Here is an 11,313-nt window from a genome sequence, read left to right on the forward strand (position 1 = left end):
GGATTTCTATGTATAATATCATGTCATCTGTAAAGAATGATAGTTTCACTTCTTCCTTTCCAAATTGGATCCCTTTTATTTTTTCTTCATGTCTAATTGCTGTGGCTAATACTTTCAGTGCTCTGTAAAATATGAGTGGTGAAAGTGGGCATCCTTGTTTTGTTCCTGATCCTAAGGAAAATGTTTAATTTTGTGACCATTGAGTATGATGTTGGTTGTAGGTTTTTTATGTATGGCCTTTATTATATCAAGATATGACCCCTCTATTCCCACATTGCTGAGCAATTTTACCAGAAATGAGTGCTGGATTTTGTTGAATGCTTTTTCACAGTCTATTGATGTGATCATATGGTTTTTTTATCTTTCATTTTGTTTATGGGGTGTAGCACATTTATCGATTGAGAATATTGTACCAGCCTTGCATCACTGGGATGAATCCTACTTGGTTATGGTAAATACTTTTTTTGATGTTTTGCTGGATTCGATTTGTTAGTATTTTATTCAGGGTTTTGGCATCTATGTTCATCAGGATTATTGGTCTGTAGTTTTCTTTCTTTGTAGTGTCTTTATCTGGTTTTGGAATTAGAATTATGCGGGCGGCAAGAAGAAAAAATGGCGGCAAAGGGAATGGAGCTACACAGACCATCTCCCAGGACCAAACTGGATTTACAACGAAAATAAAGGTAAATCTTCAGGAAGGGGCAACCGAAAGACACCTTGGAGGACCACTTAGCCAGTGACACCGGCTCAATCCTGGTAGGCTTTCCAGGAAGCGAGAGGGGGTCTGGGAGCCCACGGTCCACAGCGGCCTGGGCGGGGACCAGGGGACTCGGCGGGAAGTTGCTGCTGCCGCCTCCACTGAGACCCCACATGATTCCTGCGAACTCTGCTGCCTGCAAAGCCCTTGGCTGGTGCCGCACGGACTCACGGGGACCAGGGGACTCTGCTGGAAGCTGCTGCCACCTTGGCAGTGTCCCGCTACCGCGAATTAGTCCTGGGGTTTCTGCTGAGTGCAACGCCCTCGGCTGGTGCCACAGCCGCAGCTGCCCTTGGCTGGAAGCAGCGGTCGGGTTAAAAGTCCCAGGCGGCTACACGATAAAGAGTCTAGACAGAGGCTAAACTGGCAGCAGCCACTCACCTTGGGCTCGGGCAGAGGGAAGGCAGACTGGACTGGAACCGTGTGAGAACACTCGGGTTTGGAGGGTGCTAAGAGCTTTCGCTGAGTGCAGCCACGCAGGACTGTGGTCATTTTACTCCTTCCCAGGGCCCTGGGGAGAGGCAGAGGCTCCTCCCTCAGAGATTCAACCCCGCCTGGTGGCCATTGAAATGCTAATTGAGGCCCATTAACAACCAGCAACTGCCCCACCCTCGGGAAATCCTCTTGCACTGAGCACCTGAGGGAGTTTTTCAGGCAACTCAGAAACAAAGGGTCTTCTGGTGACCTCTCCTAATAGCCTCCAGGCAAAAACAGCTAGAGGATAACTACCATTGCCTGGGCTACCAACACTAACCAGAAAAGCTAAGACTTGACGGTGGTGTTTAAAGTGGGTCCTCCCTGGCTCATCCAAACCCAGGAGAGGTAGTCAGAAACAGAAGAACACCAACACCCACAGGGAAAATTTGGCACACTCCAAAGCCCACTGTGATAGCCAAAATGGTGAAAAACAGAAACAAAAGCCAAATGAAAGAACAAGAGACCTCGACCGAAGATGAGATAAATGAGGTGCAGTTAAGCAAGTTAACAGAACTAGAATTTAGAGCCATGATATTGAGGAAGCTCAACAGCATGTGTAAGGCTATGAGCACCATGAGTACAGACATAGAAATGTTGAAAATCAACCAGTTGGAAATTAAGAACCAACAGGAAGAAATGAAGAATGAAATCTCAGAAACGAAAAACACATTGGAAGGTCTACAAAACAGAGTAGGGGAAGCTGAGGACCGGATCAGTGAATTAGAAGACAGGCTAGAAAAAACCAACCAATCAGAGAACCAAAAGGAACAAATGATTAAAAAACAGGAAGACAGCTTAAGAGAACTGTGGGACAACTGGAAACGGAATAATACTCGCATCATAGGAGTCCCTGAAGAAGAAGAAAATAAGCAAGGATTAGAGAATATATTCAAAGAAATAGTGACAGAAAACTTCCCTAATTTGGTGAAGGAAGAAGGCATTCAAGTTCAAGAAGCACAGAGAGCCCCAAGTAAGAAGAACCCAAACAGGCCCACACCAAGACACATAGTATTCAAACTGCCAAAAATTAAAGACAAAGAGAGAATCCTAAAAGCAGCAAGAGATAAGCAACAGGTTACCTACAAAGGAAACCCCATAAGGCTCTCAGCTGACTTCTCACAAGATACAATAGAGGACAGAAGGGAATGGCATGAAATAATCAAGGTCATGAAAAACAAGGATATGAATCCAAGGATACTCTACCCCAAAAGGCTATCATTCAAAATGGAAGGTCAAATAAAGAGTTTCCCAGACAAAAAAAAAAAGGCTAAGGGAATACATTAGCACCAAACCAGCACTGCAAGAAATGTTAAAAGGACTGCTGTAATTACCAGGAGAAATGGGAAGAAAAATAGAACCACACTAAACAAGAATGGCAATAAATAAGTACATATCAATGATCTCCTTAAATGTAAATGGACTGAATGCTCCCATAAAAAGACACAGAGTAGCTGATTGGATAAGAAAGCATGACTCATCTATATGTTGTTTACAAGAGACCCACCTCTCAACAAAAGAGTCACATAGATTGAAAGTGAAGGGATGAAAAAAAATCTTCCAAGGAAACGGAAAGAAAAAAAAAGCTAGGGTAGCAATACTCATATCTGATCAAATCAATTTCAAAATGAAGGCCATAACTAGAGTAAAAGAAGGCCACTACATAATGTTGAAAGGATCTATCCAACAGGAAGATATAACCTTGACAAACATATATGCACCCAATATAGGAGCACCAAAATATATTTAAAAACTTCTGGAGGACTTCAAAGGAGAAATCGATAGCAATACAATCATAGCAGGGGACTTCAACACCCCGCTGACATCACTGGATAGATCCTCTAGACAAAAACTTAGCAAGGAAACAGAGACTCTAAATGAAGCACTAGATCAAATGGATTTAATAGATATCTACAGAGAATTACACCCCACAACTACAGAAGTCATATTGTTCTCAAGTGCACATGGAACATTCTCAAAGATAGACCACATGTTAGGGCACAAAACAAGCCTCTACAAGTTCAAGAAGATTGAAATCATATCAAGCATCTTCTCAGAACACAATGGCATGAAACTAGAAATCAATTGCAAGAAGAACATACAAAGGCATTTGAACACATGGAAGCTAAATGCGATGTTATTAAACAATGAATGGGTCACCGAGGAGATCAAGGATGAAATCAAAAACTTTCAGGACACCAATGGAAATGAAGACACAACAACACAAAACCTATGGGAGGCAGCGAAAGCAGTTCTGAGAGGGAAGTTCATAGCACTACAGGCCTACCTCAAAAAAACAAGAAAAATGTCTAAAAGACTGTCTAACCTCACAACTTAAAGAACTAGAGAGCAAAAAAAAGCAAACCCCAGAGCAAGAAGAAGGAAGGAAATAGTAAAGATCAGAGCAGAAATAAATGACATAGAGACCAAAAAAACAATTCAAAAGATCAATAAAACAAAGATCTGGTATTTCGAAAAGGTAAACAAAGTTGATGGACCCTTAGCTAGAGTCACCCAGAAACAAAGAGAGAGACTCCAAATACACAAAATCAGAAATGAAAGAGGAGAGATAACAACGGGCACCACAGAAATACAAAGGATCGTTAACAGCTACTATGAACAATAAAATGGCAACAAATTCGACAATCTAAGATAAATGGACACATTTCTAGAAACACATAGCCTCCCAAAAATGGATCAGGAAGAGACAGAAAACTTGAACAGACCAATAACAACAGAAGAAATTGAAGATGTAATCAACACTCTCCCAGCCAACAAAAGCCCAGGCCCGGATGGCTTCACGGGGGAGTTTTACTGAACATTCAAAGAAGAACTAATACCCATTCTCCTCAAACTATTTCAAAAAGTTCAAGAAGAAGGAAGTCTTCCAAACTCGTTTTATGAAGCCAGCATAATTCTAATTCCAAAACCAGAAAAAGACACAACAAAAAAAGAAAACTGCAGGCCAATATCCCTGATGAACATAGATGCCAAAATCCTGAACAAAATACTAGTAAATCGGATCCAGCAACACACCAAAAAAATTATCCACAATGACCGAGTGGGATTCATCCCAGCGATGCAAGGCTGGTACAATATTCGCAAATCCATAAATGTGATACAGCACATAAATAAAATGAAGAATAAAAACCACATGATAATATCAATAGATGCCGAAAAAGCCTTTGACAAAATCCAGCAACCATTTCTGATAAAAACGCTCAGTAGTGTGGGAATATCTAGACATAATAAAGGCCATATATGAAAGACCTACAGCCAACATCATACTCAATGGGCAAAAACTAAAAGCGTTTCCCTTAAGAACAGGAACAAGGCAAGGATGCCCACTTTCGCCACTCCTATTTAACATAATACAGGAAGTCTTAGCCACAGCAATCAGACAGAAAGAAAAAACAAAAGGGATCCGAATTGGAAAGGAGGAAGTGAAATTGTCATTATTTGCAGATAACATGATACTATACCTAGAAAACCCCAGAGACTCCATCAAAAGTTTACTAGACTTAATAAATGAATTTGGCAAAGTCGCAGGATACAAAATTAACGTCAAGAAATCGATGGCATTCTTGTACACCAATGATGAACTCACAGAAAGAGAAACTAAGAAAACAATCCCATTTACCATTGCGGCAAAAAATTAAGATACCTAGGTATAAACTTAACCAAAGATATAAAGGACCCATTCGCAGAAAACTATAGGTCATTGAAGACAGAAATAGAGGAAGATATAAAAAAGTGGAAGCACATACCCTGTTCATGGATTGGGAGAATTGACATCATTAAAATGTCCATGTTACCCAAAGCAATCTATAGATTCGACGCAATCCCCATCAAAATACCAACGGCATACTTCACAGAATTAGAACAATTACTTCAAAAGTTCATATGGAACCAAAAAAGGCCTCGAATAGCCACAGCAATCTTGAAAAGGAAGAAAAAAATACGAGGGATCACATTACCAGATTTCAGGTTATACTACAAAGCCACTGTTATCAAAACAGCCTGGTACTGGCACAAGAACAGGCATATAGACCAGTGGAACAGAACAGAGAACCCAGAAATGGACCCAAGGCAATATGCTCAATTAATATTTGACAGAGGTGGCAAGAGCAGACAGTGGAGTAAGGACAGTCTCTTTAATAAATGGTGCTGGGAAAATTGGACAGCTACTTGCAGAAAAATGAAACTAGACAATCAACTTACATCCTACACGAGAATAAAATCAAAGTGGATAAAAGACTTAAATGTAACTCATGAATCCATAAAAGTCCTACAAAAGATTGTAGGCAACAAAATTTCAGACATCATACGCACCAGAATTTTTACTGAGACACCACCCAGGGCAATAGAAAAAAGGGAGAAAATGAACACATGGGACTACATCAAACTAAAAAGCTTCTGCACAGTGAAAGAAACAATCATCAAAATGGAAAGGCTACCCACTGTATGGGAGAGCATAATTGCCAATGATATATCAGATAAAGGGTTAATTTCCCATACATATAGAGTGCTCATACAAATCCACAAAAGGAAAATGAAAAATCCAATTAAAAATGAGCAGAGGAACTAAATAGACACCTCTCCAAACAAGACATACAAATGGCTAAGAAACATATGAAGAAATGCTCATAATCACTAATCATCAGAGAGATGCAAATTAAAACAACAATGAGGTATCACCTCACACCTGTCAGAATGGCTGCCATCAACAAATCATCAAACAACAAGTGTTGGCGAGGGTGTGGAGAAAAGGGGATTCTAGTGCACTGCTGGTGGGAATGCAGACTGGTGCAGCCACTATGGAAAACAATATGGTGTTACCTCAAAAAATTAAAAATTGATCTTCCATTTTACCCAGTGGTCCCACTGTTAGGGATATACCCCAAGAAGCCTGAAACACCATCAGAAAGAACATATGTACCCCCATGTTTGTAGCAGCACTATTTACAATAGCTAAGATCTGGAAACAGCCCAAGTGTCCATCAGTAGACGAATAGATAAAAAAGCTGTGGTACATATACACAATGGAGTACTACACAGCTGTAAGGAAGAAAGATCACTTTTCCTTTGAGACTTCATGGAGGGACCTGGAAAGTATCATCCTAAGTGAAACAAGCCAAAGAGAGAAAGACAAGTTTCATATGATCTCATTTATTTGTAAAATATAATGAACATAATAATCTGAGGAATGGGGTAGTCCCAGAGACGTGGAAGTGGGGTACAGACTGACAATCCCCTAAAGAGGGGGGTGGTGGGGGAGAGAGAAACCACAGAACTTATATGCATGTATGCATGAGCAGTGGACATGGACAACAAACTGGGGAAAGGGCAGGGAGGGGGGAATCAATGGGGGGAAAAGGAGAAACATCTGTAACAAAAATTAATTAAAAAATAAATTAAAAAAAAGAAAATCTTGGTTTTCCGTCAGTAACAAAGTGTTTTCAGTTTTTTTAAAAAGCATAAAATTCAAGAACAAAAGCTTTTTATTATTTAAAAAATATTATGCGGGCTTTTTAAAACATGTTTGGGTATCTTCCTTCTTGAATTTTTTGGAATAGTGTGGGGAAAATAGGTGTTAGTTCATCTCTGAATGGTCAGTGAAGCTTACTTCCCTGTGAAGCTATTCATGGCCGGGCTTTTATTTGCTAGGAGTTGCTTAGTTATGTCTTCAGTGTCTTTAGTTGCTATTGGTTTGTTCAAGTTTTCTATCTCTTTCTATTCAGTTTTGGGAAACTGTGTCATTTTAGAAATTTGTCCATTTCACGTAGATTGTACAATTTCTCGTTGTATAATTGTTCACAGCAGTTTTTTTTAACAATCCTTTGTATTTCTCTGGTGTCAGTTGTTACTTCTCCTTTTTTGTTTCTGATTTGGTTTATTTGGGTTTTCTCTCTTTGTTTCTTGGTGAATCTGGCTAAGGGTCCATCAATCTTTTTTACCTTTTCAAGAACCAGCTCTTGGTTTCATTGATCTCTAGAATTGCTTTTTTAGTCTCTATGTCATTTATATCTGCTCTGACCGTTACTCTTTCTTTCCTTCCACTTCCTCTGGGTTTTTCTTTTTGTTTACTTTCTAATTCTTTAAATTGTAGAGTTAGGCAGTCAACTAGAAATGTTTGTTGTTTCTTGAGGTAGGGCTGTAGTACTATGAACTTCCCTCTCAGGGCTGCTTTCGCTGCATCCCGTAGGTTTTGCATTGTTGTGTGTTCATTTTTATTGGTTTCCAGGGAGTTTTATTTTTTCCTTGATCTCCTTATTAACCCATTTATTGTTAAATAACATGCTTTTAAATGTTTTGAGTGTTTTTGTAGTGACTGAGTTCTAATTGTATGCCATTGTGATCTGAGGACATGCTTGATGTAATTTCAATCTTTTAGAGTTGTAGAGAGTTAGTTTGCATTCTAACATGTATCTATCTTTGAGAATATCCATGTGCACTTGAGATGAATGTAAATTCTGCAGTTTTGGGGTGTAATTTTCTCTAGATATTCATTAAATCCATTTGATGTAGTGCATCATTTAGAGTATCTGTTTCATTGTTAATTTTTTGTCTAGAGAATCTATCCAATGATGTCAGCGGGGTGTTGAAGTCCCCTGCTATGAGTGTACTGTTGTCAATTTCTTCTTTGAAGTCCTTCAGAAGTGTTTAAATGTATGTTGGTGCTCCTATATTGGGTGCATATATGGTTACCAAGGTTATATTCTCTTGTTGAAGAGATCGTTTCAGTATTATGTAGTGGCCTCCATTGTCTCTATTTATGACCTTCGTTTTGAAGTCTAGTGCATTGGATATGAGCATTGCTACTCCAGCTTTTTTTTTTTTTTTTTTTTACGTTTTGTTTTCTTGGAAAATTTTATTCCATCCCTTCACTTTCAACCTATGTGAGTCTTTTGTTGTTAGGTGGGTCTCTTGTAAACACCATACAAATGAGCCATTCTTTCTTATTCATTCAGCTACTCTATGTCTTTTGATTGGAATGTTTAATTTATTTACATTTAAAGTTATTAGTGATATGTACTTATTTATTGCCATTTTTCTTTATTATGGTTATGTTTCTCTTCCTATTTCTTCTACTTTTTACAGCAATCCTTTTAACATTTCTTGCAGTGCTGGTTTGGTGCTTATATGAAGCTCTTTATTTGACCTTCTATTTTGAATGATAGCCTTACTAGATCAAGTACTCTTAGATTCAGATCCTTGTTTTTCATTACCTTGATTACTTTATGTAATTCCCTTCTGGCCTGTAGTGATTCTGTTGAGAAGTCAGCTGATAGCCTTATGGGGGTTCTTTTGTTGGTATCTGTTGCTTATCTCTTGCTGCCTTTACGATTCTCTCTTTGACTTTAAGTTTTGGCATTTTTATTATTATGTGTCTTGGTGGGAGCCTCTTTGTGTTCTTCTTATTTAAGGCTCTCTGTGCTTCTGGAACTTGTATACCTTTTTTCTTCACCAAGTTTGGGAAGTTTTCTGTCACTATTTTTTCAAATATATTCTCTAACCCTTGCTCATTTTTTCTTCTTCTGGAACTCCTATGATGCGGATGTTATGTTTCATGTTGTCTGACAGTTCTCTTAAGCTGTCTTTCTGATTTTGACTGTTTTTTCTTTTTCTTTTTTCCTTTTGGTATCTGATTGAGTGACATTTTTCTACCCTGTCTACTAATTCACTGATCTGATCCTTAGCTTTCTCTACTCTGCTGGTTATTTTTTCCATTGTGTTCTTTGTTTCTGCTATATCATTCTTCATTTCCAATTGGATGATTTTCAATGTTTCCATATCTTTACTGATGCTGTTGAACTCTCTACTGATACTGTTGAGCTTCCTCATAATCATTACTCTGAACTCCACCTCTGATAACTTATTTGCATTTCATTCATCTCTTCTTCTGCAGAATTCTCTTGTTCTTTCATTTGGGCTTTGTTTCTTTGTTCCACCATTTTGGCTGTTTCAATGTGTTTTGGAGCCTGCCAAGTTTTCACTGTGGGTGTTGGTGTTCCACTGATTGTGGCTCCCTCTACTGAGTTTGGATTAGTGTGGGAGGACCCACGGTAAACACCACTGTTTAGTTTTACTTTCCTGGGTATGTTTGCAGACGAAGCAAAGGTTCAGTAATCCTCTAACTTTTGTCTGCAGGCTATTAGTCTCAGTTACTTAATGAAACTCTCTATTTATAACCCTCAGTTGAATAAAAATCCCTCAGTTGTATAGGGTAAAAGGATTTCTATTGGTTGAGGCAATGGCATGTCCCTCCCTTGTTGCTTGATGTCAGTCTCTAGCTGTTAATGAGCCCCAATTTCCATTTCTCTGGCCTGGACTGGTGGTGTTAAATTCCTGAGGGCGGGGGGCATTGCTTCTCCCCTGGGCTCTGGGTATTGGCTCTCTGAGTAAGATGGCTATGGTTCTATGAGGGAGTGATTCAGCATAAAATCCCAGTGTCCTCCTTCTTGTGCCATGAACCTCCTAATTTCTTCACCTAGTTCCAGTCCTGCCTGCCCTCCCTTAGCCGAACCCATAGTAAGTGGCTATAGCTGATTTATTGCTCTTGTCTTTCAGGGAGATGCCGTTTTTTGCTGTGCCCCTTCTTGCTGGACAAAGCCTCAGATCTGGTAATCTCTGCCAGATGTAATGCAGGAACCTTTTCCTTTTCTGCCACTCTGTGCTGGGGGTCGCCTCTCTGTGCTGCGGAGCCACCACCCTGTGCTGTGGATGCAGCTTGGGGTTTTAACCCCCAACTTCTCAGAGGGAACTGCTCACAGCTAAAACACCCCTCAGGACTGTCTGGGGTCTCCCAGCCCACCCTCTCATGTCATGGCAGTTCTACCAGGCTTGATTTGATGTCCTCCTTCTATCCCTGTTTGTGAGTGTTCTTTCCAGCTGCTTTTTAGTGTTTTTTTTTTTTTTTTTCAATTATGTGTTTTTATTTTAGTTTTAATTCCAATTTTGTCCTGGGAGGGTTATTTCCTAAACACATTTGTTTTGGTAGAAATTCAGCTGACCTCATTAAAAGCCCAAGGACAACATCCACAGAGATTTATGGCAAGTTTACTGGGAATCCTCAATTTCCCCAGAGGACACCAGAACTTGGACATGTGTGACTTTCACATGGCTCACAGATGCCAAGGGACTGATGCTCTGTGTGTGTAAGAACATTCCTTCTGAGAATGTGGAAAACTCTGTCCTTGTGCCTTTCCCCATTGGCCCTGTCTGGACCAAGGAAGCTTCAGAGTCCAGGTCTAAATACTCTTGCTCAGGCAGTCCCCACCTGTATGTAGTTCCACATTTTGAATCAAAGTTACAAGGCAGTTGTTCTAAAAGGCAAATTTTCTTAAAATAGCAAGTACATAGATATGAAATATGTACAAAAGGATGATATAGTTTGATCCACTCAAATCTTTATTAATATTTTTATTCTAAATCTTTCCATGTTTAAAAGATCTGTACTCCCTAAAAAATATAGTTACCATTCCAAACTCCTCTGGTTACTTACAACTAGAGATATTGGCCAGGTATGAGACCTGGTGCAATAGGTCTATGGAACCACACATGCTGTCATTCTGAGCCTCCCACCTTTTAGAGAGAGAGAGACAGAGTGATTGATTTGTTGTTCCATGTCCTTATGCATTCATTTGGTTGCTTCTTGTACGTGTCAAACCTGCAACCTTGGCATATTGGGAATAATCTTTAACCAACTGAGCTACTCACAGTCAGGGCCTCTGAGTTATTTTTATACATCCACTTTATCTTAGGTGACTCTATTTAAAAGGGGATAGGTGTCCTAACTCACATTACCTAATTTTTTTGTTTCTTAAAGGAGTCTACCGCTGCGCACCCAAGTTGATCACTTACAAATCTGTGCCTCTTAAGATATGTTACATCACTTATTGCCCAAACACGGACTCTGGAGCCAGGTTGCCTAGGTTTAAATTCTGGCTTTACCACTTATTAGCTGTGTAATCTCAGACAAGGAGCTTAAACAACCTGTACCTCAGTTTCTTAATCTGTAAAATATGGACACTAACCTGTAAAATCAGACACTATTTTATAAGTTTGTTGTAAGAATTAAA

Source organism: Molossus molossus, unplaced genomic scaffold (genome assembly GCF_014108415.1).
Source record: "Molossus molossus isolate mMolMol1 unplaced genomic scaffold, mMolMol1.p scaffold_m16_p_2, whole genome shotgun sequence".
NCBI lineage: Eukaryota > Metazoa > Chordata > Mammalia > Chiroptera > Molossidae > Molossus > Molossus molossus.